This window comes from Saccopteryx leptura, chromosome 6 (assembly GCF_036850995.1).
Source record: "Saccopteryx leptura isolate mSacLep1 chromosome 6, mSacLep1_pri_phased_curated, whole genome shotgun sequence".
NCBI lineage: Eukaryota > Metazoa > Chordata > Mammalia > Chiroptera > Emballonuridae > Saccopteryx > Saccopteryx leptura.
The window spans coordinates 33,929,189-33,956,006 of record NC_089508.1 but is presented as its reverse complement, the minus strand read 5'-3'; the positions used below and the strand labels follow the sequence as shown (position 1 = coordinate 33,956,006).

The 26,818-nt window shown below is 38.7% G+C and overlaps 1 protein-coding gene across 3 annotated transcripts in view; it reads left to right on the top strand.

Moving 5' to 3' along the window:
- PALS1 (protein associated with LIN7 1, MAGUK p55 family member) overlaps positions 1–26,818 on the top strand; it is a 96,498-nt gene continuing 69,680 nt past the window's right edge. For 2 of the 3 annotated variants that reach the window (XM_066342453.1, XM_066342451.1), the window contains exon 1: positions 1–235. The gene's annotated coding sequence lies outside the window, so the exon portion shown is untranslated. Of the gene's footprint in view, positions 236–504; positions 837–26,818 lie in introns of those variants that run through there. The other variant, XM_066342452.1, reaches the window with a different exon arrangement.

Below are 26,818 nucleotides of genomic sequence, written 5' to 3'. Positions count from 1 at the left end.
GCGGTCTCGCGGCGGCCTCGGGGGCCGGTCTCGCGCGGTCTCGAGGTGGAGTGGCTGGCGGCGGAGACGGCGGCGGCTGGCTGTGGGGCGGGGGCGGGGACTGAGGATTGCTAGGTGGGGAATCGGGAGTTTCTGGATTCTTTATCCGTATCTCTGAGTGCCGCTGGGGAGCTGTCGTTCCTGCAGTATTTCAGGGCGGCTGCGGCAGCAGGACGGCGGCCGCAGTGGCGCAGAGGTAAGAGACAGACCGGCGGCGGCTCGGTGCGGAGGTCTCAATCAACAGGTCCCGGGAGCGCGGCGGGGGAGGGGCGGCGGGCTCGCCCCTTCCCCCACACGCGGCGCGCTGGGCCCGGGAGGGACCCCGGCTCTCTGCGGGCTGCCCCGCGCAGCAGGAGCCGCAGCCTGCCGCGGAGGGCGGGAGCCTAACCTTTGTCCCTGGGAGGATCGCTGCCCGGCCTGTCCAGCCCCTCTGTCTGGACGGGGGACCCACTTTGGCGGGGCTCCTGTCTGCCTGGCGGCCCGAGCTGCAGGGGGCGCGGCGCGGCGTCCGCCTCCTGGCCTCCGCCCCCGGTCGGTGGGCTCGGGACGCCCGGGACACCCTCGAGGCCGAGTCGGGGAAGTCGGCGGGCGAACGCTTTCCTTTAGAAGACGGAATGCAGTCAGCGTTCCTCTGCCTGACTCAGCTCCTGGTATTCAGCAGCTCGTTGCGTTCTGTAAACAAATAAACAGTTCCTACTTCCTTCTGACCACTTTTAAAGAAAAGCCTAATCTCGTAAATAGTTTCTGGTAATTTCCTCTTCAGTTTGCAAGGTGAACTTTGAAGCCTGTAAATTGTGGTAAGCTGCATTTAATGAAAGGCGGTTCAAACAATCTTTGGTGCAAATTATGTAACTTCCTAATAATAACTCACCTTATGTTTAGTTGATTGACATATAGTAATGTGTACGGAATTTTAGGTTTCAGTCGAAAGGTTTATTTTTTGGCAGTTGGCGCTAAAATTAAAATCTCATAGCTAGGGGAGGTTTTTAGAAGTACCGTAGCATGTAGTGAATGTTTTGTCTCCATACTCTTAGAATTGTAAGAATTTAGATTTGGAAAGCCTGATAGGACAAAGATTTTGAAATTTTGATTTTACTGACAATGTGAAAGGCGTTAATATTTCTGCTTTTTAAAAAAGTAATATGTCTTAATGATTGTATTCTAATTATGCTTTTGGATTATACCAGAAGTTAATAGCCTATTAAATTCTACGAGAGGAACGAATGACATGTTGGTTATTGGTGTTTTTGCAAAATAAGCATTGGTGGTAATGAAATTGTTAAATGGCTTTTTTGGATTATGAAGTACTGATTTTTTTTTTTTTTTTACCCTGTGAACATGGCATGTTACAGGTTTTTAAAGGGTCTTTATAGGTGAAACAGGCAAAAATGCAAATGGCAATTCATTTTATCATTGTTTTTAAAAAAAAGCGAGTGAATCTTATTGTGTATTTGAGTGACTTTTGACTTGACAGTAAAGAGGGCTCAGTAATATTTTGTTTTAGAATGTTAAAATAAGAGAGGATACAGTATGTTTTACCTGAGAGTGAGCTGTTTCTATGTCTTTCTTGTGATATTGATTGAAAAGCTTATCAAGACATACTGAGAAATTTGGTTGATTTTATGTATCAATATACTAAGATGTCCTCCTTTCTCTGAGAGGTTCTGTTTTCCGGGTGTCTGAAAAAAATAATTTCTCAGCATTGAGGCTTTAGAATATAATTTTTTTATTGAGTCATAGAATTGTTGAGTTGGAAATATTCTTAGTGGTTGTGTAGCCTTCTTAATTTTCCAGGAAAAGTAAAGTGAGGTTTATGTAGTTCATAGTCTGACTGCTAGTTATTTGCAAAGTTGGGACTAAGTGCTAAAATGCTTGTCTCCAGATTCCAAGTGAGGTGCTCCTTTCAGTATATACTGTCGTTAAATAAACAACCCAGTGCTATTCGATTCAAAATCATGTATGTAGCCAGCGGCGGGATTCTCTTCCTTATGCATTTTTTTTCTTTCCTTTTTATTTTTTTTATTTTTAATTTTTGTGTGTGACAGAGACAAGGAGAGGGGCAGATAGGGACAGATACGAAGAGAGAGAGATGCGAAGCATAAATTCTTCATTGTAGCACCTTAGTTCATTGATTGCTTTCTCATATGTGCCTTGACTGGGGGGCCACAGCAGAGGGACTGACCCCTTGCTCAAGCCCGTGACCTTGGACTTCAAGCAAGGGACCTTTGGGCTTAAATCAGCGACCACAGAGTCATGTCTATGATCCCACACTCAAGCCAGCGACCCCATGCTCAAGCTGGTGAGCCCATGCTCAACCTTGTGACCTCAGGGTTTCAAACCTGGGTCCTCTGTGTCCCAGTCTGACGCTCTATCCACTGCACCACTGCCTTTTCCTTTCCTTTTAAAAATAATCACTAGCCACATTTAATTCATTCATTCCCTTACTGAAGGGTTGTTTTCAGTTTTTCAGTATTTCAAACAATGTTCAGTGAATATCTTGTGCGTCTCTGCTCGAGCACATGTGTGAAGATTTCCCTAGAATGTATACTTACCTGTAAGTGGAATTGCTGGGCCATTGATTAATGTGCGTTTTCAATTTTACTAACTGCAGCCAAATTATCCTCTAAAGTTTGTAACGATTTACTTTCCTGCCAGCAGTATCTGAGTCATTCTTGCCCACACTGGGAATGGTCATATTGGCATTGTCAGATTTTTATATTTCTGCCAATCTGATGGGTGAGAAATGTTGCATTTGTATCTTTCCTCCAAAAAGACTTTAACTTTATTTTTAATTTACGTGAAATGAAATTAAGTCTTTTTATTGTACAGTTGTTTTAACAAATGCATAAATCTGTGCAACTACCAAAATCTAGAGAGAGAACAGTTTGAGCACTGCAGATTCCCTTGAGCTGCTCTTCTATAATGAACTCTTCTCCACCGTAACCCCTGGCAAAACTAATAATCTATTGTCTTTCTCCATACTTTGTCTTTTCCACAGTATCATATATGTAAATGAAATTATACAGTATTTAATCTCTTGAGTCTGGTTCCCTTCATTTAGCACAATACCTTGGAGCATTCACCCATGCTGTTGAGGGTATCAGCAGTTCTTTCGCTGGTGGAGATTGGGTTCTTCCACAGAATTGGAAGAAAAGCATTTTGGGGATATGCATGGGAGGGTGAGGTATAGTGGTCAGGTTTATTGGGATAGAATTAAATGACTGTCCCCAGGCTCCTGGTGTCTCATTCATGGCCAGCTGGTTCATCTTGGTCTTGCTGTGGAAGAAGTCCGGGCTTGTCTTCATCAAACCCAGAAGAGCCGGTTTCCTTGGCCGTAGAGAACATTTTATGAATTTGACCCCAAAGGCAAGGAAAGTAAAGGCAGTAATAAATGAATGGGACTATATCAAGCTAAAAAACTTCTGCACAGCGGAAGAAACCGGCCACAAAACAAAAGGCATCCAACCAAATGGGAGATGATACTCACAAACAACAGCTCCGATAAGGGGTTAATATCCAAAATATAACAAAGCTGAACAAAGAAGCAAGCAATCCAACTAAAAAATGGGGACTCTGGCCAGATAGTTGGTTGGAGCGTCGTCCTGAAGCACAGAGATTGCTGGTTCAGCCCCTGGTCAGGGCACATACATCAGAAACAGCTTGGTGTTCCTGTCTCTCTCTCTTCCTGCTCTGTCTCTCTTTAAAAAAAGAGAGAGAAAGAAAAGAAGTGGGTAGAGGACCTGAACAGACACTTCTCTCTATAAGATACAACAAATGACCAACAGATATATGAAAAGATGCTCATCTTTGCTAGCTGTTTGGGAAATGCAAATCAAAACTGCGATAAGTCACCATTTCATACCTGTTGGATTGGCTGTTATCAACAAGATAGGTAGTAAGTGTTGGGAGAGGCTTTGGAGAAAAAGGAACCCTCATTCACTGCTGATGGGAATGTAAACTGGTACAGCCACTATGGAAAACAGTATGGTGGTACCTCAAAAATTAAGAATAGAAATACCATATGACCCAGCAATTCCTTTACTGAGTATTGACCAAAAAAACCTGAAAAACATTAATAAGCAAAGACACATGCACTCCCATTTTTTATTGCTGCATTATTCATGGTGGCCAAGGCAATTTACATTCCTGCCAACAGTATCTGAATCATTCTTGCCCACACTTGGAAATGTCAGGTTGGTTTTGAGGGTGGAGAAGGGGGAGCATAAGCTAAGGAATTTAGCACTCTATAGAGGCTGGAAAAAGTTAGGAAAGGATTAAACTTTAGAGTCCACAGAAAAGAATTCAGCTCTGCCAATTCCTTGCCTTAGCGTAGGGAGTCCTTAGACTTCTAACCTATAGAAATATAAAGTAAATTTGTGTTGTTTTAAGCCACTGAGTTTCTGATAATTTGTTACATGGGGTAGGAAACTTTATGCTGTAATACTGTTTTCCAAAGAGGCTGAACCAGCTTGTATCTCCCTCAACAATATATGAATGTTCATTATTTTACATCCTCATTAGTACTTGGTGTGGTAAATATTTTTGACTTTATTCATTCTAATAGGTATCTCTTTGTATTTTTTATTTGCATATTTCTCATAACTAATGATATTGAGCACCCCTTTTTTTCTTTGTAAGTGAGAGGAGGGGAGGCAGAGACAGACTTCTGCATGCGCCCAGACCAGGATCGGGGGCAGCCCACCAGGGAGCAATGCTCTGCCTGTCTGGGGCATTGCTTTGTTGCTCAGCAATCCAGCTATTCTTAGCACCTTAGGAGAGACCACAGAGCCATCCTCAGTGCTGGGGGTTGCAGGGGGTGGAGGTGGAGGGAAGAAAACCTCACACCAGTCTAGCCATGGCTATGGGAGGAGGAGGAGGAAGAGAGAAAGAAAGAAGCAAGAGGGGGAGGGGTAGAGAAGCAGATGGGTGCTTCTCCTGTGTTCTCTGACAGGGTATCAGATCCGGGACATCCACGTGCCGGGCTGACAGTCTACCACTGAGTCAACTGGCCAGGGGCATTGAGCACCTTTTTATCTGCTTATTTGCCATCTTTATATCTTCTTTGTTGAACTGTCCAAATATTTTGCCCATTTAAAAATTGTATTTTTGAGTTTAGAGAGTGCTGTATAGTCCTTTGTCAGGTATGTGATTTGCAAAGATCTTCTCCCAATCTGTGGCTTGCCTTTTCCATTCTCTTAAAAGTGTCTTTTGAAGTACAGAAGTTTTATATTTTGATGAAGTACAAAATATCAGTATTTTCTTTTATGAATCTCACTTTTGGTGTTGTATCTAAGAACTCTGCCTAAGCCAGGGTCATCAAGATTTTCTCCTACGTTTTCTTCTACAAGTTTTGTATTTTACATTTAGATTTTAGGTCTGTTTTCTGTTTTGAGTAAATTTTTGTATGAAGAGATTTTGGGCTGTGTTTCATTTATTTGTCCCATTGTTCCATGACCATTTGACCATTTGTTGAAAAGACTGTCCTTTCTCTATTGACTTGGCTTTGTCTCTAGGTCAGAAACCATTTGACTACATTTGTGTGGGTCTGTTTCTAGATTTTTGTGTTCCATTGATCTGTTTGTCTATCATTTGACAGTATCATAGTGTTTCGATTACTAGAGCTTTAAAATAAGTCTTGAAATCAGGTAATGTGAGTTCTCCAACTTTATTCTTTTTCAAAATTGTTTTAACTATTTTAGTTCTTTTGTCTTTCCATATAAATTGTAGAATTCCATATAAATTGTGGGTTGTCGATAGCCACAAAAAAAATCTGCTAAAATTTTGATTGGGATTATGTTTAATGAATAGCTCAATTTGGAGATAACTGACATTTTAACAAAATGTAGTTTTCCAGTATGTGAACATGGTGTTCTCTGTTTATTTAGGTCTTTGATTTCTTTTATGAATGTCTTTTAGTTTTCGATATATACATCCTATATATAATTTATTAGATCTATACTTAACTATTTCACTTTTTTGGTCCTGTTGTAAATGGTCATTTAAAAAGACTTGGGTTTCTAATTGATCATTGACGAGATAGAAATACAGTTGTTGTTTTTTTGCATATTGACTTTGTGTCCTGAGTGTTTACTAAACTCATCTATTTTGAGAGCTTTTTTTGTTTTGTCTTTTGGTAGATTTTGAGGGATTTTCTTTGTAGACAATCATGTAATGTGATTAGAGCTGTGTTTCTTTCTAGTCTGTATGCCTTTTCTTTCTCTTGACTTACTACATTGGCTAGAACTTCAAGTGAAATATTGAATAGGAATGGTACAAGGGAACATTATTGTCTTTTTCACAATTTTAAAGGGAAAGCATTCGGTCTTGCATTTTTAAAATGTTAGCTGAGGTCATATTGTAGAGTCTCTAAATCAGGTTAAAGAAATTTCCTGCTGTTCTGAGGTTGCTGATGGTTTGTATCATGAGTAAATGCTTGTTCTGCATCTGTTGAGGTCATGTTGATTTTGTGTTTAATCTGTTAATATGGTGATTTATACTAAGTAATTTTCAAATATTGAACCAGCCTTGCATGTTTCTAGGAATAACTCGAGAGTTGTTTCAAACAAAAGATGCTGTGGATTATGTTTCTTTGGCTAATGTACATTAACATTTACTTTTTAAAATGCAGGGAGCTGAATATAATATTTTGTGATCTAAAGTGTTTATAAAGTCGGGAGTCAAGATATTCACTAACAGTTGTATCAATTTTACATGTTGGTAGAACTTAAGTGTTTTTTTTTTTTTGTTTATGTGTGTGACAGAGACAGAGAGGGAAAGATAGGGACAGACAGACAGGAAGGGAGAGAAATGAGAAACATCAATTCTTTGTTGTGGCACCTTAGTTGTTCATTTATTGCTTTCTCATATGCACCTTGACCGGGGGCTACAGCATACAGCAGATTGAGTGATCCCTTGCTCAAGCCAGTGACCTTGGGCTCAAGCTGGTAAGTCTTACTCAAACCAGATGAGCCAGCGCTCAAGCTGGCAACCTCAGGGTTTCGAACCTGGATCCTCTGCGTCCCAGTCCGATATTCTGTCCACTGCGCACCACCTGGTCAGGCTAGTTTTCTTAATCTCTTTTCCAAGTACTAATGAGGCCCGACCTTGCTTAGCTGACGAGATCAGACGAGATCCGGCACGTTCAGGGTGGTATGGCTGTAGTCAGTTTTCTTAATCTATAATAGAGTTTGTGGACTATACCATTGGAGGACTCCTGTTTAAAATTACTAAAGAAAGAAAGAAAATGTTATTTGTGTCATTGTAATCACACATTCCTTATGTTAGGTTAATTTAGGCAAGTTGCTTAAATGTATTTGGATAGTGAAGTATATTTTGAAGAAGATGAAATGACAGAATTAGATTTTCTACTTGAAATAATAATGGGAATTTAAAAAACATCAAAAAGCATGCTTATTCCTCACACCAGAAAATGTCCTATAGACCCTTGAATAATTAGATAAATGTTTGGCTTGGTCAGAGTAGAAGGAATTCAGTGAATGTATTAAATAAAAAATGTGTGAAGTGAAATATGAAATAAACTAAAGCCAGGGTTTCTTTGCTATAATTTTTCATAAATATTGTGGATGTGTGGTACAAAGATGCATGCTCATTAACTATACTTAATATTTTTATTATTATTATTAAGTGAGAGGAGGGGAGGCAGAAACAGACTCCCACATGGCGCCCCCACTGGATCCACTAGGCAAGCCCACTAGGGGGCGATGCTCTGCCCATATAGGGCATTGCTCTATTGAGCTGTTCTTAGTACCTGAGGTGGAGGCCTTGGAACCATCCTCAGCTCCCAGGGCCAACTTTCTCCAATCCAGCCATGGTTGCAGGAAGGGAAGAGAGAGAGAGAATGCATGCAAGAGAGAGAGAGAGAAGCAAGAGGAGGATGGTTAGAGAAGCATATGGGCCTTTCTCCTTTGTGCCCTGACTGGGAATTGAACTTGGGACATCCACACATAAGGCTGATGCTCCATCATTGAGCCAACTAGCTAGGGCTCGATTGGTTAACGCATGGCCCCCAGGCGCTAAGGATAGCTCTGTTGGAGCACAGCAGCCTCAGGTGCTAAAAGTAGCTTGGTTGATTCGAGCATTAGACCCAGACAGGATTGCCTGGTGGTTCCCAGTTGGGGAGCGTGTGGGAGTCTGTCTCACTATCTCCCCTCCTCTCTCTTAAAAACAAAACAAATCAAAAACGCTGAGAATTTGTGTTTCACATTTTGAGGGTTTTACAGTGTCATGGAAAATGTTTGATGAAATCACTTAAAATGTATTATAGTACCTTGATTTGACCTAGCAAGTAGGTTTTCTTTATTTTACTTGTGTGCTCCACAAGTGCCTTTAAGACTGCATTCATTTGAAGTAATTGACTGCCTTCTCTGAGTACACCAGAGTAGGTACTCTGCTAGGATTTGGTTGTACAGTACTTAAAGAGTACTTATATATGTATGCTACTCATTTTTGTCTAATGTTTGGTATGTAAGTGAGGCTTAAGAGAGTTGTTTTTCTTCTTTCTGAATTTCTCTTAAGCCAGAGCTGGATTCAAGATTTTTAACTCCTCTCCATTCCAAAAAAAAAAAATCTGTACTCCTTCACAGATCAGGGGCAGAGATTGCATAAACTGCACTTATGTTTTGATAAATATACTTTTGAATAGATTACATGATTATCAATAATTTGATTAAGCAATTTTAAAGAAATGTGAATCGATTATAGACTGAATCAGTGATAAATACCTGTAATTATATGCTGAGATAAAGTTCTTTTCATCTCTGAAATAATATTGCAAGTCAGTAGGGGGGGCAATTTTTGTTGCCCCACTAATAAACAGCTTACATATGTAGTGAGATCAAGTTCTCAGCTTTACCAGTACCAGCATTACTTCAGGGTGTTTTTCACTAGGTTGTTTTTACTACATATTTTTAATTAGGCTTAACAAATGACAAAAAACAAAAAAAACCAAGTGATGTAATTTAAAAACTTGAATTGCATTACAATGATTTAAGATCTTATATTTAGATAAGTCATTTGTTTAATTTTATTGCTATCCAGTGTACTTGTATTAATATTTTGCTTTTTTCCCTTTTGTATAATTGGTATCTTTCATTTCTGTCTTGGGTCTTACATTTTTTCCCATTTATACAAGTTTTCTTGGGATGCTCTTTCTCTACAGGTAACTCCTGTAGTATTTTCTGCAGTTGTAGTATAGCACTTATCAAATGGCACTGCAGTTGTATAGGGGTTTTGTTTGTTGGCTTGTTTACTTATCTAATTTCCGTATTAGATTTTAAGTTTCTTTTTCTTGCCAGTGACTATCCAGGGTTTTGTACCAAGTGGGTACTCACACTGTTGAATGAAAGTACAGTTTTGTAACCCTTTTTAACTGTAGAATTTGCAGTATAGTAGTCCCTCTTATCCACGGTTTTACTTTATGTGGTTTCAGTTACCTGTGGTCAACTGTGGTTCAAAAATAGTAAAAGGAAAATTTCAGAAATAAACAATTCATAAATTTTAAATTATGCATCATTATGAGTAGTGTGGTTCTTTTCCCCACCTAGGATGTGAATTATTCCTTTGTCCAGTGTATCGACACTATATGCTACCTGCACATTGGTCACTTAATACATAGTCATTTTGGCTATCAGATCAACTGTTGGGATGTCAACAATACTTGTGTTCAAGTAACCCTTCTTTTACTCAATAGTGGCTGCAAGTGCAAGAGTAGTGATGCTGGCAATGTGGATGCCAAAGTAAGCCATGAAGTGCTTCCTTTAAGTGAAAAAAGAGACCACATTCACTTAATTTTTATTAGAATATATTGTTATAATTGACCTATTTTATTATTGTTACTCTTACTGTGCCTAATTACGAATTAGTAAGTGAACTTTATCATAGGTGTGTGTGTGTGTGTGTGTGTGTGTGTGTGTGTGTGTGTGTGTATACTGAGAAAGAAGCAGTATACGTAGGGGGTTGGGTGCTCTCACCAGTTTCAGGCATCCCATCCCTGGGGGTCATAGAACATATCACCCACAGATAATGAGGATCTGCTGTCCAGTAATCTTTAAGATTACCTTCTGTTCCTATTTCTTGTTGCATAATAACTCCCTTATGTTTTTCTGCCTTCTGAGACTGTCTGGTCAATTGGGTGTGTGTGTGGGGGGGGGGGGCTGAAGGAGGTGGAAGGATTGAGGGGGAAAAGGAGGAAAAACTCATAGGCAGTAAAACAGTGTGGTGATTGCCGGGGTTGAGGAGGGCATAGGCGGGATAAATTGTGATGGACGGAGACTTGACTTGGAATGATAAATACAATATGGTATATTGAGGATGTGTTGTAGAATTGCGCACTTGAAACCTGTACAATTTTCTTAACCCATGACACCTCAATAAATTCAATAAAAAGGAAAAATAAAAGACTGTCTCTGGTCAAGATCAGAACATGGCTCATACCCTCAGTCAGTAATACTACAAGTACTAAAAGTTCAATGGATTCTAAACTTGGTGATATTTGAATCTTTATCAGTCTTCTTCCTTCTCAGTTTCTTCTTTCTTGTTCTGATGATACAACCCTACTTCTGATCTTGAAAAATACTGTTAGTTTAATTTATAGATGACAATAGATACGAGTCTTTATTAATTTTGTTTAATGTTCTTGTTCTAATGGCTATGAAATTATTTGGTATTTCTTTAATGACTAGGCAAACTGTTCTCTCTTTTCTATGGCCAGTTGTTGAATTGTATATCAATAAGCCATGTAGGTAGAGGTAATCATCTACTAATTTGCTGACCTTTGAAGCATATTTTTTATGTAGTAAGCTATAAATTATAACTTACTTGAGGTCAAAAGTTGAAATCTCTTTAATACATGTTTAGGAGACCTGAACTTGTGACAAATAATTGACTGAAGATTGACACCCAAGATTAAAAGGGATAGAGAAAATCTATATAAAATAGGTATAGAAATAGGCATATAGAAAGCAAAGTAATAGCTATGTGAGTTGTAATTGGGATTCTGTGAGAGTTGTCAGTGTGAGTTATTAATGTGATGAAAGAACAGATGCAATCAGAATGATGACAAGGCTCTGGAATTTCTACGACAGGAAGGGCTCAAAGGCAGCAGTTTTGTTACTATATTTTAAAGTGTAGGTGATCCCTTTTGGAATTTCTCTTATAATTAATGCCCTTATTCATTTAGTGAACAGGTTTCCTGTCATTTTTAAATTACAGATGTAGTATATTCATTTTTGTGTTGTAGAGAAAGTCCGGACTACTTGAAGAATCATGATTCTAATAATGGTTTAAGTGCTTTACTTAGAAATTCTTACTTTAGTGTTGCATTGTTTATGAAATTGTTTAGGGTCTTACAGAAGATATTTTACTACTTAGCTTTGTGTAAAGCTTCCAGAACTCTTGAAAGGGCTTTGTTGCTGCTGCTTATTTTGGTAGACTTTTAGAAGGTAGTTGTAATTTAGTTTCTGAGGTTTTTTTTTCCCCAAAAGAGTAATATCTTCGTGCCCCCGCCCTCAGTTATAAAAGTAACCTTTTTTTGGTCAATATTTTGTGAGATACCCTGGTAATCCCGAAATAGAAAATAAGACCGGAGAATTCTGCTATTCTTATTTTTCATAGATAATAAATGAAAACTCACTTTTTCTTGGGAACTTTAAAAGCTATGTATATTACATGTGATGGTAAAAATGGAATGATATATAAACACTGTTCTAGAGCTTGCTTCATTCACTTGCTTTTGTTCCACGTCAGTTCACATAGCTTCATGCTCTAGTAGCCTCATTAAATTTTTTTAAATAAATAGGTGGAATTTATTTTAATGGCATAGGTTATTTAACACAATATATAAAAAATATTAATGCACCTACAGGTACTAGCTACAAAAAAAAGTTAATGAGATGTTTTACATCAATTTTTCTTCCATACTGAGTTCAAAATTCAGTATATTTTACATTGATGGTACCTCTCAATTAGAATGATAAATTTTCACTGAAAATACTTGACCTATATTTAGATTTTGTTAAGTTTGCAATTGGAAAATTAGATCAACATACCCAAGTTATACCAAACATACTCTATAGCAGTGGTCCCCAACCTTTTTTGGGCCACGGACCAGTTTCATGTCAGAAAATATTTTCACGGACCGGCCTTTAGGGTGGGACGGATAAATGTATCACGTGACCGAGACAAGCATCAAGAGTGAGTCTTAGATGGATGTAACAGAGGGAATCTGGTCATTTTTTAAAAATAAAACATCGTTCAGAATTAAATATAAATAAAACAAATAATGTAAGTTATTTATTCTTTCTCTGCAGACCGGTACCAAATGGCCCACGGACCGGTACTGGTCCGTGGCCCAGGGGTTGGGGACTACTGCTCTATAGGATAAATTTCTAGAAAAGGAATTGATAAATCGAAGGTTTATTTTAAATTATTGATAGATATTGCAAAATTATGCTCCATAATATAGTACTAGTTTATAGAGTCAACAGTATATAATGTCTGTTTTTCCTATATTGTGTCCAGCACTGGACGTGATAGTCACTTGCACAGACACACAAAAACCTTAACCAAAGTAAATAGTTTTACATATTTATACTTTCTATCCTTCTGCTCTAATTGGAAGAAGAGGGTCACTCTCACTATGTTTTCTTGGGAGAACAACAAAGAGACAAAGCCAGAAGTCATGGAAGCCATGAGGAATTAAGGTTGGGGGCAAGGATGCAAAAGAATACGTAACTCAAAGAGGATGTGTTCTGCTCTAGCACCAAGCAAATCGAGGTGGTAACAAACAGACTTCAGCTTGGTGCCCAGTTGTGCCAGTTAGCTTTTTACATTGGACAAGTTACTTGTCTTTATTAAGCTAAGTTACAAAATTGAACAAGAAGATAGTTGTGAGGGTTAATGAGATAATGCATGCCAGGTCCAGTGAATGAATGACTGCATAGTAATTCCTTAGTAAACAGTAGTTTAAGAGAGGGGAAAGACAACAGACACTTCTGAAAAAGGGACACTGTCGATATAAATAGGTGCTTCAAGAAAGATAAATATGGCAGTACTGTGGAAAATGATTGGCAACTAGAAAGACCCAAGTTAGATGACTATCAAGTTCATAGAAAAGTCTTGAAAGAAGTAATGTGTATATAAGGTAGTAGTATGAGAAAGGAGCTGGGGTTTATATATGGAAGATATTAAGGAGGGAGAATTGATGGGTTGATATATTTAGTTATTAACATATTTAGGGATAATATAGTTATGATTTTTAATACTTAACTTTGACTCTGGGGGATAGCTGGTTTATCTGACAGGAGCTAGTGTATTGTATTTTTATGATACTAATTTTTTAAGGTAGAAATTAATACTTTATTAAATTATTAATGTAGGACATGGGCTCACTTTGATAACACATATGGAAATTGGAGCAATACAGAATAGAGACTAAAATTTTAAAAACTCTACCAGGAACCTGGAATGTTGGTAACTTAATTTCTCTTTTCAAAAGAGTGGGAAAACCACATGCATTTACCATTTCTCCACTTGACTATCTTTGCTGCTTGGCTGAGTATTTAAAAACTTGCAGCAGTAGATATCATGCTACTGCAGTCTGGTATTGTTGGTAAACTTAAAGTCTGTTAACATCTATAACAGTGAAATAGTATATTAAAGTTCATTTTATGAAGCAGGAAGTTGAAAAAGATGAATTTTTTCTAATCATATTTTAAAGGTAAAAGAATGATGTACAGTTGACCCTTGAACAATGTGGGAGTTAGGGGCACTGACCCTCTCCATCCCTCCACCCCTAGTCGAAAATCCTTTTATAACTTTTGACTCCTCAGAAACTTCAGTTAACCCTTCGCATTTGCAGGGGATTGGTTCCAGGACTCCCCATGGATCCCCAAATCCTCTGATGTTCAAGTCCCTTATTTAGAATAGTATAGATCAATACATACAGTCTGCCCTCCGCATCCAGGGACTCCAACTGCAAATTGAAAAAAAATACAGGTATTTATTGAAAAAAATCTGTGTATAAGTGGAGCTGCTCAGTTCAAATCATTGTTTTTCAAGGATCAACTGTAATTATGTGATTTTTGAAAAGAGGTTTGTAGTAAGCATGATACCACCTTACATAGCACTGTGGATCCACGTAAAGGTTCACTGATCTGGATTTTAGTTCCTGGTCTATTAATATTTAGCTCTGTGTCTTAACTTGCTATGCCTACATATCTTCTGGAAAATGGGGGTATCTGGCTTGCTTACCTTTCAGGGCCACTATGGAGATCAAATGAGATGTGTCTGAATTTACTGTAGAAACTGAAAAGCTTTATTTACAAATGTAATATGTGAATATGTAAATTAATACTTACAAATTTTCATTTCCAGCCTATTCTCTTTGAATTCCTTGTCCAGCAATTTTTTTTTTCTTTTTTTTGTAGTGAGAGAGGCAGAGACAGAGAGAGGGACAGACAGGAGGAAGGGAGATGAGAAGCATCAATTCTTCATTTTGGCACCTTAGAGCAAGCCAGAGACTTTGGACTCATGCCAGTGACCTTGGGCTTCAAGCCAGTGACCTTGGGCTTCAAGCCAGTGACCTTTGGGCTCAAGCCAGCGACCATGAAGTCATGTCTGTGATCCCATGCTCAAGCCTGCGACCCTGCGCTCAAGCTGGATGAGCCTGCGCTCAAGCCAGCAACCTCAGCATTTCGAACCTGGGTCCTCTGGATCCCAGGCTGATGCTCTATCCACTGCACCACCACCTGGTCAGGCTCCTTGTCTAGCAATTAACAGCCTGTCAGCATTCTCACTTTAAATGCAATACTTCTGAAGTGGAATTTATCATTTTTCCAGTTCTCCCCATCCCCTTTCTCTCCCTCCCAGGGAGAAGAGCCATATTCTCTGAACTATTCTATTTTAAGGTCCTATAATTTCCCCAAGGCTCAATTGTCATGCTTAATATTTTAGAATTATATTAGGCTTCTGGTCAAATCATTCTTTTAGTGACTATTGTTTGAAATTATTCCTTTTCATTCTTTCTGATACTTCATCTTCCCATGCTTAAAGTGTGAAAACATTGTATCTCTTGGCTACTCTACTTATATTTCCTCTAGTCAACTCTGGTTACAGTATAAATTTAACTTTCTAGAAAGCTTTTTGTTTTTGTTTTAACTCATATCCATAGTCTCCCATTGCTTGCAGGAGAAATTCAAACAATTTAGCTTAGCATTCAGTCAACTGTGACTTTATCTTCTATCTCTTACATTGGCTGTGTTCCTTATCAAGACTACTGTTCTCCAACTAGGCCATATATATTCTTGATTGTTAGCAATATACTGAAAAGCCATGTTGCAAGTAATTTTATTCCACAGGCTTAAAAATCCAGTTTTTAAATGTCAGAGTCAGTTTGAAATGTTATAAATTACCTATTGCCCTAGTACCTTTTAAAAAACTTTACTAACCTTTTGGATTCATTTAATCTTTTATTACAAAGTTGTTGAAGGTGATAATGGGACAGTTCAAGTAACCAACCACTTGATATCTTTGATACTGTTTGGCTTTTAACCAATTCCTACTATGAGTGTGTGGTCTTGAATATCTCCAAAGACCTTCAACCTTGTGTTTGATATAAGCAAATGGAGAATTTACCCACTCAATTAAAAAAATACATACTTTTTACTTCAGAGAATATTACATATAATATAGAGAAAACTTAATTATCTGATTTAAAAAAATATTTATTGTTCTTCCAACTCTTTTATATTGCAGGGTACTACTATAAAAGTAATATCAAGATTTGTAAAGGAAAACGGTGAATGATGATTCATTATGCAATCCCCTTGGCCCCTGGGAATACTTACAACAGCCAGAGCTAAATTTTAAACATAAAAAAGCAAAAAGAGACTATTTGGTTTTGCAAATCTTTTTTTTATAGAATTTCATTGTTTAATAAAGAGAACATTGCGTGACCAGACGGTGGCACAGTGGATGGACCGTTGGACTGGGATGCAGAAGGCGCAGGTTCAAACTCAGAGGTTACCGGCTTGAGCACGGGCTCATCTGGCTTGAGCACATGGTCGCTGACTTGAGCGTGGGATCATAGACATGACTCCATGGTCACTGGCTTGAGCCCAGAGGTCTCTGGCTTGAAGCCCAAGGTCACTGGCTTGAGTCTAAGATCAATGGCTTGAGCAAGGGGTCACTCATTCTGCTGTAGCCCTCTGGTCAAGGCACATATGAGAAAGCAATCAATGAACAACTAAGGTGCTGCAATGAAGACTTGATGCTTCTCATCTCTCTCCCTTCCTGTGTCTGTCCCTCTCTCTGTCTCTGTCACACACACACCAAAAAAAGGATATCTGTGGACAGGTGAAGGAAAATCTTAAAAAGGTACCCTTCAAAACACTGAACTGAGAATCGTCATAATCAATACAGGTTTTTCTTTTTCTTCTTTTAGTACTGGATAAAAATAAAAAATAATGGCAAGAATGAAGAATTTCCATTCTGAAGTCAAACAGACTCGGTATGAGTCTTGGCTTTGCCATTTAGGTTTATGACCTTGGGAAGCAATTTAACTTCTTCATACTAGCTTTTCACATGTATAAGCTGAGGATGACTTTGAGGAGTAAAAAGGCTTGAGTAAGATGATCTATTTGAAATTCTTGGCACTCTGCCTGGCAAGCAGTCCTATTGCTTTTACTTCTACTATTAACCACTGTCACCCTCACTTCTTACTCAAATCATTTCATCATTCTACTTTTTTCCTCTTGTAAAATACCATTCATGGATGTTGTAAGGATCATGATATAATGGCTGTGAAACCGTATACACAAGAGTACCTATTATAACTGTTGAATGTTTATTTTGAGGTGCTCTTTGGGCAGAATCTTTGTTTCTTTAAACCTGTCTTCTCATTTGTCACAGGGATAACAATAGTACTCAAACTTGTAGAATTGTTGGAGGATTAACTACATTAAGTATGGTAGCATGATGTTTATCACACAGTCAGTAAATAATATGGCCATTAACTATATTTTGTCTATACTTCTTTTAGACTTTCCTTGTTTGGGCTACTCTTAATGAAACTATTCCATTTATAATTTTATATGCATGTTTTGTTTCTCTCGCTAGATTGTAAGCATTTAATTAATGGTTGGGAGTGTATCATGTGCTGGAATAGATTACTAAAATTGGGCTTGCTTTCCTATTCAGGTTTCAGTATAGAGTGTAAGGCAGTTTATTTGGCAATAGTTTTTATTCCCTTTACTCTGTGGCTATTCTGTTAGCAGTCATTATCTTGTTGAATTTTGGGGTTTATTGATCTCTGCCACTAAGTATTTGTGTAACCTTGACAAGTGACTTAGATTTTCTGGACCTTCCTTTGTCATTTGTAAAATAGAGGAATTCATTAAATCAATGTTTGTTTTGTTATGTAAACACTAGAAAGCCCGGCGGTCATACGAAATGACCGCTGTTCTAGATATTATAAATTGTAATTAAAATGATTTGTGCAAAGATGTCTGCTAATTCAAACTGAATTACCCAGGGCAGGCGGCGAGGACACCCCTTTGCTTACTGCCCCATGGGGTTTCCCCCTGCTACTTGCTTAATTGCTTAAAGTAGAGTGCAATGAAGGAAACCACTGGCGGTACATTTCTTAAGAGCCACCGCTAGCTCAATAAATAAAGGTGATTTAAATAATAAAATGTTAATTCACATGTCAAAGATCTCTTTGTACACAACATTTCTTGTGTAGATCTTTCCATCATTTTTAAGCTCGCCTTGCAGAGGACCATCAATTATTTTTAATTTTACGTCCGTTCTTTCACGAACTCTTGAACAGGCAACATAAAGTTGACCGTGTCCAAATGCAGGCTCAGGTAAAAAAAAATGCCAACATGCTTAAGCGTTTGGCCCTGAGACTTATTGATGGTCATAGCAAAGGCAAGTTTTACAGGAAATTGTCTACGTCTCAATTGAAACGGCAACCCTGTTTGAGATGGAGCCAAATCAATTCTTGGAATGACATGTATTTCACCTTTAGAGGAGCCAGTCAAAGACTTAGCTATTATGACATTAATTTTCAATTGGAGAACCTCTAGTCTTGTACCATTGCAAAGACCCCTTCTGGTGTTAAGATTTCTTAACAGCATAATAATTGCTCCAATCTTTAACCTCAATTTGTGAGGTGGCATGCCAGAAGGCGGGACTATTTGAATGCTGTGGCAACTTCACCCCATTGGCTAGTACAGTTACGCAAGCAACCAATAAGCTATCGGCGACAGACACTTAAGCCGCATATAATAAAGATTTAAGTTAGCAGAGCTTTTTTCCCCTTAAACCTTAAAACGAAAGATGAAAGTAAGCTTCTGCTCTTCCCGTCCATTTCCAAGATGACCCTTGAAGTCCCTTCCTGAACAGTTTGAAAACACTGGAATAGTTGATATTTAAGGATCTTTCAGGCTCAGTATTAATTATTTGGAAACACATAGTACTTGAGAAAAAGTTGAAACGCAATCAGTTAAAATACCATTAAGTGGTTAAAAAGGAAGCTTGGATATTTAAAATTTTGTCTTGAATGCATGAGAAACTTAACTAAATATTATTGAATGAGTGAACACCTCAATTTTGGATTAGATGATATTCCAGTTTTTGCTTTGTTTAACTCAAGGTTTCTTAATTATGGTGTTATTGTTATTGACATTAAAAAACTTTTTAAAAATTTATTTATTGATTCTAGAGATGGAGAGTGGCGGGGGGGGGGGGGGGAGAGACAGTGGTCCCTGGTTAGGGCACATAACAGGCATTACTGACATTTTTGACTAGATAATTCCTTGTTAGGAGAGGCTGTCTGTGCCTGTTTAGCAGCATCCCTGGCCTCTGCTAAGGAGGTACCAGTAGCATTCCTCAACCCAGTCCTGACAGTAAAAAAGTATGTCTAGATGTTGTCAAAATTCTCCTAATGTGGATAGGTGGAAGGAAATACCACCCTTGGTTGAGAACCATTGAGAATCCAAATGTTCAAGAAGAGTCAAGTTGATATTTGTAAATAAATCTTTGCTAAACTGGTTAAATGAGTATTTTAGGATAAAGTCATTTAGTAGATTATAAATACAGCACTATTTTTCCAGCTATTTGTTTGTTTCAAGGCAATTTTATGGCTTAGAATGACAAGGTGAGAACAGGAACTTGTAGACTAAATCTTTCCATTGCTGGTGTGTTCTATGTACATACAATATTTGCCAGGAATGTTCAAAGCTGCTTAGTCTCTGAAAGTTTATATCAGAGAAAGGTGTGTCTTCTAAGCTATCCAGTTAAATTGAGCATCAGGAATTATATCTTCTCTTTCGGTTTGTGAGGGCAGATGACTTATGTGGTGTTAGTTTATAATGTGTGTTACCCCTACTTCCCTTTGATTTTTTTTTTTTTTTTTACACAGAGACAGAGAGAGAGTCAGAGAGAGGGACAGACAGGGACAGACAGACAGGAACGAAGAGAGATGAAAAGCATCAATCATTAGTTTTTTGTTGTGACACCTTAGTTCATTGATTGCTTTCTCATGTGCCTTGACCATGGGCCTTCAGCAGACCGAGTAACCCCTTGCTCGAGCTAGCGACCTTGGGTCCAAGCTGGTGAGCTTTTGCTCAAACCAGATGAGCCTGCACTCAAGCTGGCGACCTCGGAGTCTCGAACCTGAGTCCTCTGCATCCCAGTCCAACGCTCTATCCACTGCGCCACCGCCTGGTCAGGCCCTACTTCCCTTTGAATCTTTAATATTTTATTTGATTTTTACTTTGAAGTATTTTTCAATTAAGGGAGTTTAGCTTCTATACCAGGGTTCCCCAAACTTTTTACACAGGGGGCCAGTTCACTGTCCCTCAGACCATTGGAGGGCCGGACTATAAAAAAAACTATGAACAAATCCCTACGAACACTGCACATTATCTTATTTTAAAGTAAAAAAAAAAACCGGGAACAAATACAATATTTAAAATAAAGAACAAGTAAATTTAAATCAACAAACTGACCAGTATTTCGATGGGAACTATGCTCCTCTCACTGACCACCAATGAAAGAGGTGCCCCTTCCAGAAGTGCGGAGGGGGCCGGATAAATGGCCTCGGGGGGCCGCAGTTTGGGGACCCCTGTTCTATACAATTTTATCTGACATGGTACATTCTAAATACAGTTAGTTTTTTGGTTTTCTTTTAAGCATTTTATTATTTATTTAGTGACAGACACAAAGAACGTCAGAGAGAGGGACAGATAGGGACAGAGAGGAAGGGAGAGAGATGAAAAGCATCAATTCTTTGTTATGTTACCTTAGTTGTTCATTGATTGCTTTCTCATATGTGCCTTGACCAGAGAGCTACAGCAGATTGAGTGACCCCTTGCTCAAGCCAACAACCTTGGGCTCAAGCTGGTGAGCCTTGCTCAAACCAGATGAGCCCACGCTCAAGCTGGCGACCTCGGGGTCTTGATCCTGGGTCCTCTGCATACCAGTCCTTTATCCACTGCACCACCACCTGGTCAGGCTAAATACAGTTAGTTTTAAAGTTAATGAGGATTGCAATGGCATCTTGGAACACAGTTATCTAGATCAGGGGTCCTCAAAATACGGCCCGCAGGCCGCATGCGGCCCCGAGGCCATTTATCCAGTCCCTGCTGCACTTCCGGAAGGGGCACCTCTTTCATTGGTGGTCAGTGAGGGGAGCGCAGGATGTGGATGCATCTGCATCCTGTGCTGCTCCTGGAGTACTGTATGTGGTGGTGCTACAAAGCGCGGTGTTGCTCATGTACAGTACTACTTCCGCGGGACGCACACGTCATGACTCCGGAAGCACATCATATCACTTGTTACGGCTAGCAGTGACAAATATGGAACTGGACATTGACCATCTCATTAGCCAAAAGCAGGCCCATAGTTCACATTGAAATACGGGTCAGTTTGTTGATTTAAATTTACTTGTTCTTTATTTTAAATATTGTATTTGTTCCCATTTTGTTTTTTACTTTAAAATATGTGCAGTGTGCATAGGGATTTGTTCATAGTTGTTTTTTTTTTATAGTCCAGCCCTCCAACGGTCTAAGGGACAGTGAACTGACCCCCTCTGTAAAAAGTTTGGGGGCCCCTGATCTAGATGATAAACAAAGGTACTTCTATCTGAAACCTAAACCATGAATTAGGTAGAATTTTCAAAATATCTTTATTGTAGGGCTTGTCCATTAATGTCCCATTAAAAAGTAAACTGAGGACATTTACACATGGTCTTTTTCTTGCTTTAAGGGGCTTGATATGTCATTACCGGTAATAGCTTGAAAAACTTACTTATATTGTACTTGTTGAGTTCAAGTTCAGTTTACTTCAAATATATACAATTTTTTTATTTTAAAAATATTTTGTTTTCTAATGTAAAGAATAATTGAAAATTTAGTATTTTAGCTGTCTTTGTTGAGTCTATATATTTTTGTTTAAATTATTGTCAGTAATAATTTCTGAGCTAATACTTTGTACAACTAGTCCAAATATATTTGAGCTTTGATTTGTTGTAAAGTCAGTAGCCATGGCCACCATCACAGCCACCTGACCCATGCAGGTTTGCATTTGATTCAGACAGACAGTAATGAAACAACGGAGCCAAGAACTGGTGGGCCATTACCTTTAATCCTAGCTCACACCAGGTGGACAAGAAATAATGCACAGTGGGAAAACACTTCCCTTTCCATTCAGGGTTCCCAGAGCCACTGACTCATCCCGAGTATTCCTAGAATTGAAGGCCCTACCAGCCTTATTCACCTCTGTTCCCTATCTCCTTCTCTTTGCACTAACTCTGCAGAGATTGGCTTCTCCTTCAGCACTCCGCCATCTTGGCTGCCTCTCATCTGCAATGCTGATGGCAGGATCTGAGTGAGCGAGAGCCCCAGTCTGCTTCATTTTAGAGTGTAGAAAATTAAAGCTTTTAAGCCAATATACAAATAAGGAAGTCTCTGATACAAAGCCACTTATCTGAAACATAAGTGGGATTCCTTATAAGAGTGCACTACCCCACATCATGCAACAGTCAAGGGTGTGGGGAAAAGCTTAGTTTTGAGAAGATCTTAGTATTAGAAGGATGTTGAAAAGATCTTAGTGTTAAAAGGGTGGGAGAGGCTTAATCTTAAAACTAAGCCTCAGGCTATGAGGACCTTGCCAGCATACAGCCTGTCTCCCACACCCAGTGCAAACTATAAGCGAGTAAACATCTATATAAATAAAAATGTAAATGTTTGTTCAAAATCTTAAATCTCCAAAAGTTCTTCACCAATTGCTTTGAAATTTTGACACAGCGTTGCATTCGAATATGCGTGTTTTTATGTATTTATATACCTACTATTATATAGATGTCACATCTGTGACAGGTAAAATCATGCTTTTTTGAAAAAAAGCGCCATCTGTTGGACGTAAAAGCAACACACGCTATACTAAATATTTTACAATTCCATTTCAATGTTATATGGGAGAAATATGATATAAATCACACATGGCTGAAGATATTTTCCGTCGAATACGCAAGGAAAATTCAAATATGAACGTGGATTTCACAGCAGAAATCTACAACGAAGCCTTGATAATGATTGAAGATTTGTGCTTAGAAATCTTGAACAAAGTTCTCAATCGGGAATGCCACCACTGAATTGATCTGCTGCTGCTTTGTTCGATGTAGAATTGCGTCGTGAACAAAATTACAACACGGGTGATCTTTTGTCGTATGTGCAATCAAATATTCCTAAGCTAACGCTTGAGCAAAAAGGCATTTACAATCAAATAATGCGAACTGTCAATAGCGGGGTTGGAGAAATATTATTAGATGTGCCAGGAGGAACTGGTAAAACATTCCTAATTAGATTGATTCTGGCAGCAATTTGATCCCAAAATGACATAGCCTTAGCTCTTGCGTCATCCGGAATAGCTGCGACATTGCTACCAGGTGGAAGAACTGCTCATTCCGTTTTAAAATTGCCATTGAACATGCAATTCATTGAAACTCCCACGTGCAGCATTTCCAAAGCATCCGGCATGGGAAAAGTATTGCAGAAATGCAAACTTATTGTTTGGGATGAGTGCACAATGGCACACAAAAATCGCTTGAGGCTCTTGATCGATCATTGCAAGATTTGCGTGGAAACATCAGACCGTTTGGGAACGCATTAATATTGCTTGCAGGAGATTTCAGGCAAACATTACCTGTAATTCCTCGATCGACACCAGCAGATGAAATAAATGCTTGCCTGAAATACTCTACTTTGTGGCGACACATAAAGACATTAAAATTAACTACAAATATGCGTGTCTAGCTGCAAAATGATTGATCAGCTGAGATATTTTCACATCAATGGCTGGAAATTGGGAACGGAAAGGTGCTGGTTGATCTGACCTCAGGACGAATTTCATTGCCTCATAACTTCTGCAATTTAGTGACGTCAAAAGAAGAATTGATTGAAAAAGTATTTCCCAATATTCAAACCAATTATAAAAATCACGATTGGCTGAGTGAACGAGCTATTCTTGCGGCCAAGAACAAAGACGTCTACGAACTTAACAATATTATTCAGTCTAACATTCAAAGCAAGGCAGTCACATACAAGTCCGTCGACACAGTTGTGGAAGCAGATGAAGCGGTTAATTATCCAACAGAGTTTTTGAATTCACTCGATCTGCCAGGAATGCCACCACACGTACTGCAATTGAAAATTGGTGTGCCAATTATTGTGTTGCGAAATACCAACCAACCAAAGCTTTGCAACAGCACGCGGCTTGCAGTAAAAAAAATTAATGAGCAACGTTGTAGAAGCAATAATCTTTTTTTTTCCCTTTTTTTTTTTTTTTTGTATTTTTCTGAAGCTGGAAACGTGGAGGCAGTCAGACAGACTCCTGCATGCGCCCGACCAGGATCCACCTGGCACGCCCACCAGGGGGCGATGCTCTGCCCATCCGGGGCGTCACTCTGTTGAGACCAGAGCCAGTCTAGCGCCTGAGGCAGAGGCCATAGAGCCATCCCCAGCACCGGGGCCATCTTTCCTCCAATGGAGCCTTGGCTGCGGGAGGGGAAGAGAGAGACAGAGAGGATGGAGAGGGGGAGGGGTGGAGAAGCAGATGGGCGCTTCTCCTGTGTGCCCTGGCTGGGAATCGAACCCGGCACCCCTGCACACCAGGCCGACGCTCTACCACTGAGCCAACTGGCCAGGGCCATAGAAGCAATAATCTCGACAGGACCTTTCAAAGGTGAAGATGTCCTCATTCCTCGCATTCCTATGATTCCAACGGATATGCCATTTCAATTTAAGAGATTGCAGTTCCCAATTCAATTGGCGTGTGTTTGCAATTACCATCAACAAAGCTCAGGGCCAGTCTTTAGAATTGTGCAGTTTAGATCTAGGCACGGATTGCTTCTCACATGGACAGTTATATGTTGCGTGTTCTAGAGTTGGCAAACCAGACAATCTCTATATCTGCACAGACAATGGAACAACAAAAAATATTGTATACCCACAAGCATTGTGAAATTAAACATATTAGAAATGTGCGCTTTCTCTTTTCTTTCTTTTCCATTTAACCAGACTGAGCCACAGCAACGCGTGGCCGGCCAGGTACAGCTAGTACATTATATTTACAAACTAATTTGACTAACACTTGTAATTTACTTATTTTTTACAAATGGGTAAGTTCATTCTCTGTGAAAATGATGTGTGTGCCATTTATTATTGGAAACTGAAATTTATGCATTGAGTTAAACATTTATTGAGCAAATAAAGTGTTTTTTTTATATGAAGTCATATATGACTTGTTTCTGGAATATTTTTATATTTATACAATGGTCTTTAAAAAATTAGTTTGACTGAGATATAATTTACATGTAATAAGATGCGGTTTTAAATGTATATCTTAAAAGCAGCTCAGAAGGTAATTAAAATTCACTAATTTTAAGTGTTCAGTTTGATTTTTTTTTAAGAGAGAGAGACAGACAGACAGGAAGGAAGAGAGATGAGAAATATCAACTCTCAGTTGCTGCACCTTAGTTGTTCATTGATTGCTTCTCATATGTGCCTGAGCAGGGGTGGGTCCCGCTGAGCCAGTGGTCCCTTGCTCAAGCCAGAGACCTTGGGCACAAGCCAGCTGCCATGGGGTCATGTTTGTGATCCCATGCTCAAATCAGATGAGAACACGCTCAAGCTGGTGACCTCGGAGTTTTGAACCTGGGTCCTCAGCCTCCAGCCCAACGCTCTTTCCACTGCACCACCGCCTGGCCAGGCCAATTTGATGAATTTTAAAACCAACTTTATTGAAGTATAAGTTATATTTCGTAGAATTCATATTTTATGGATACAGTTTGAGTTTTAATAACTTTATATTGTGCAGATATCACTGAAATATATTTTTGTTATACTTTCATCGCCTAAAGAAATGTCCCTCATCTTTTTGTAGCTAGCTTCTGCTCCCACTCCCAGCTGTAGGAAACCAGCAAACTACTTTCTCTAACAGTGCTAGTTTTGCCTTTACTTAGAAATAGCATATGAATGGAATGTTGCAGTAGATATTCTGTGTTAGATACTGTTTTAAATGCCACCCATGTTGTAGCATATCATTATTTTTTATTATTGAATCGTATTCCGTATTTTATTTGTTCACCAGCTGAAGGACATCTGGATTATGTCCAATTTTAAGTTATTAGTAATATTTGAATGCTCCATGCAGATCTTTGTGATTTTTACAAATAGAAATGTGTTTTTATTTCTCTTGTGTGGAATCACTGGGTTATATCATAAGTGTATGTTTAATATTTTAAGAAACTGACAACCATTTTACATTAACACCACTGTTATTTGAGCATTTCAATTTCTTCACATCCTCTCCAATGCTTAGTGTTGTCAGTCTTTTTAATTTTAGCTATTTTGTTATGTTTGTAATGGTATTTTGTTGTTTTTTAACAGCTTTATTGAGATACAATTCACATACCATACAGTTCATCTATTTCAAGTGTACAGTGGCTTTAAGTATATTCAGAGTTATTCAGGAGTGAAATTGCTGGAGCATATAGTAACTCTGTGTTTAGTCTTTTAAGGAATACTGTTTTCCAGTGTGGCTGCACCATCTGACATTCATTCCCACCAGCAGTGTATGGGGGTTCTAGTTTCTCCACATCCTCCACAGCACTTATCTTTTTGTATCTAGCTATCCTAATGGATATTAAGTGGTTTCTCATTTTTTTAAATTGAAGTATAATTGACATACAATATTATATTAGTTTCAAGTATACAGCATAATTATTTGACTTTTTTTGGACATCTTTATACATTGCAAAATGATCACCACAGTAAGTATAGTTATTATTTCTTCCAATACAAAGTTACAAAATTTGTGTTTGTGTTGAGAATTTTTAAGATTTACTTTCTTAGCTTTCAGATTCGCAGTATATTGATTATAGTAAGTGTGCTGTACATTACACCTCCACAACTTACTTATTTTATATCTGAAAGCTTATTCCTCTTAATTCCCTTCATCCCTTTTACCCACCCCCTTCCAGCATCCTCTCCCCTCTGGCAGCCACCAACCTGTTACCTGTGTATGAGTTTTGTTTTGTTTATTTTGGTTGTTTTAATCTTCCACATGTAAGTGAAATCATACAATGTTCTCTTTCTCCATCTCATTTATTTCACTGAGGGTAATTCCTTCAGGTCCATCCATGTTGTTGCAAATGGCAAGATTTCACTTTTTAATGGCTAAGTATTATGGCGTTGTG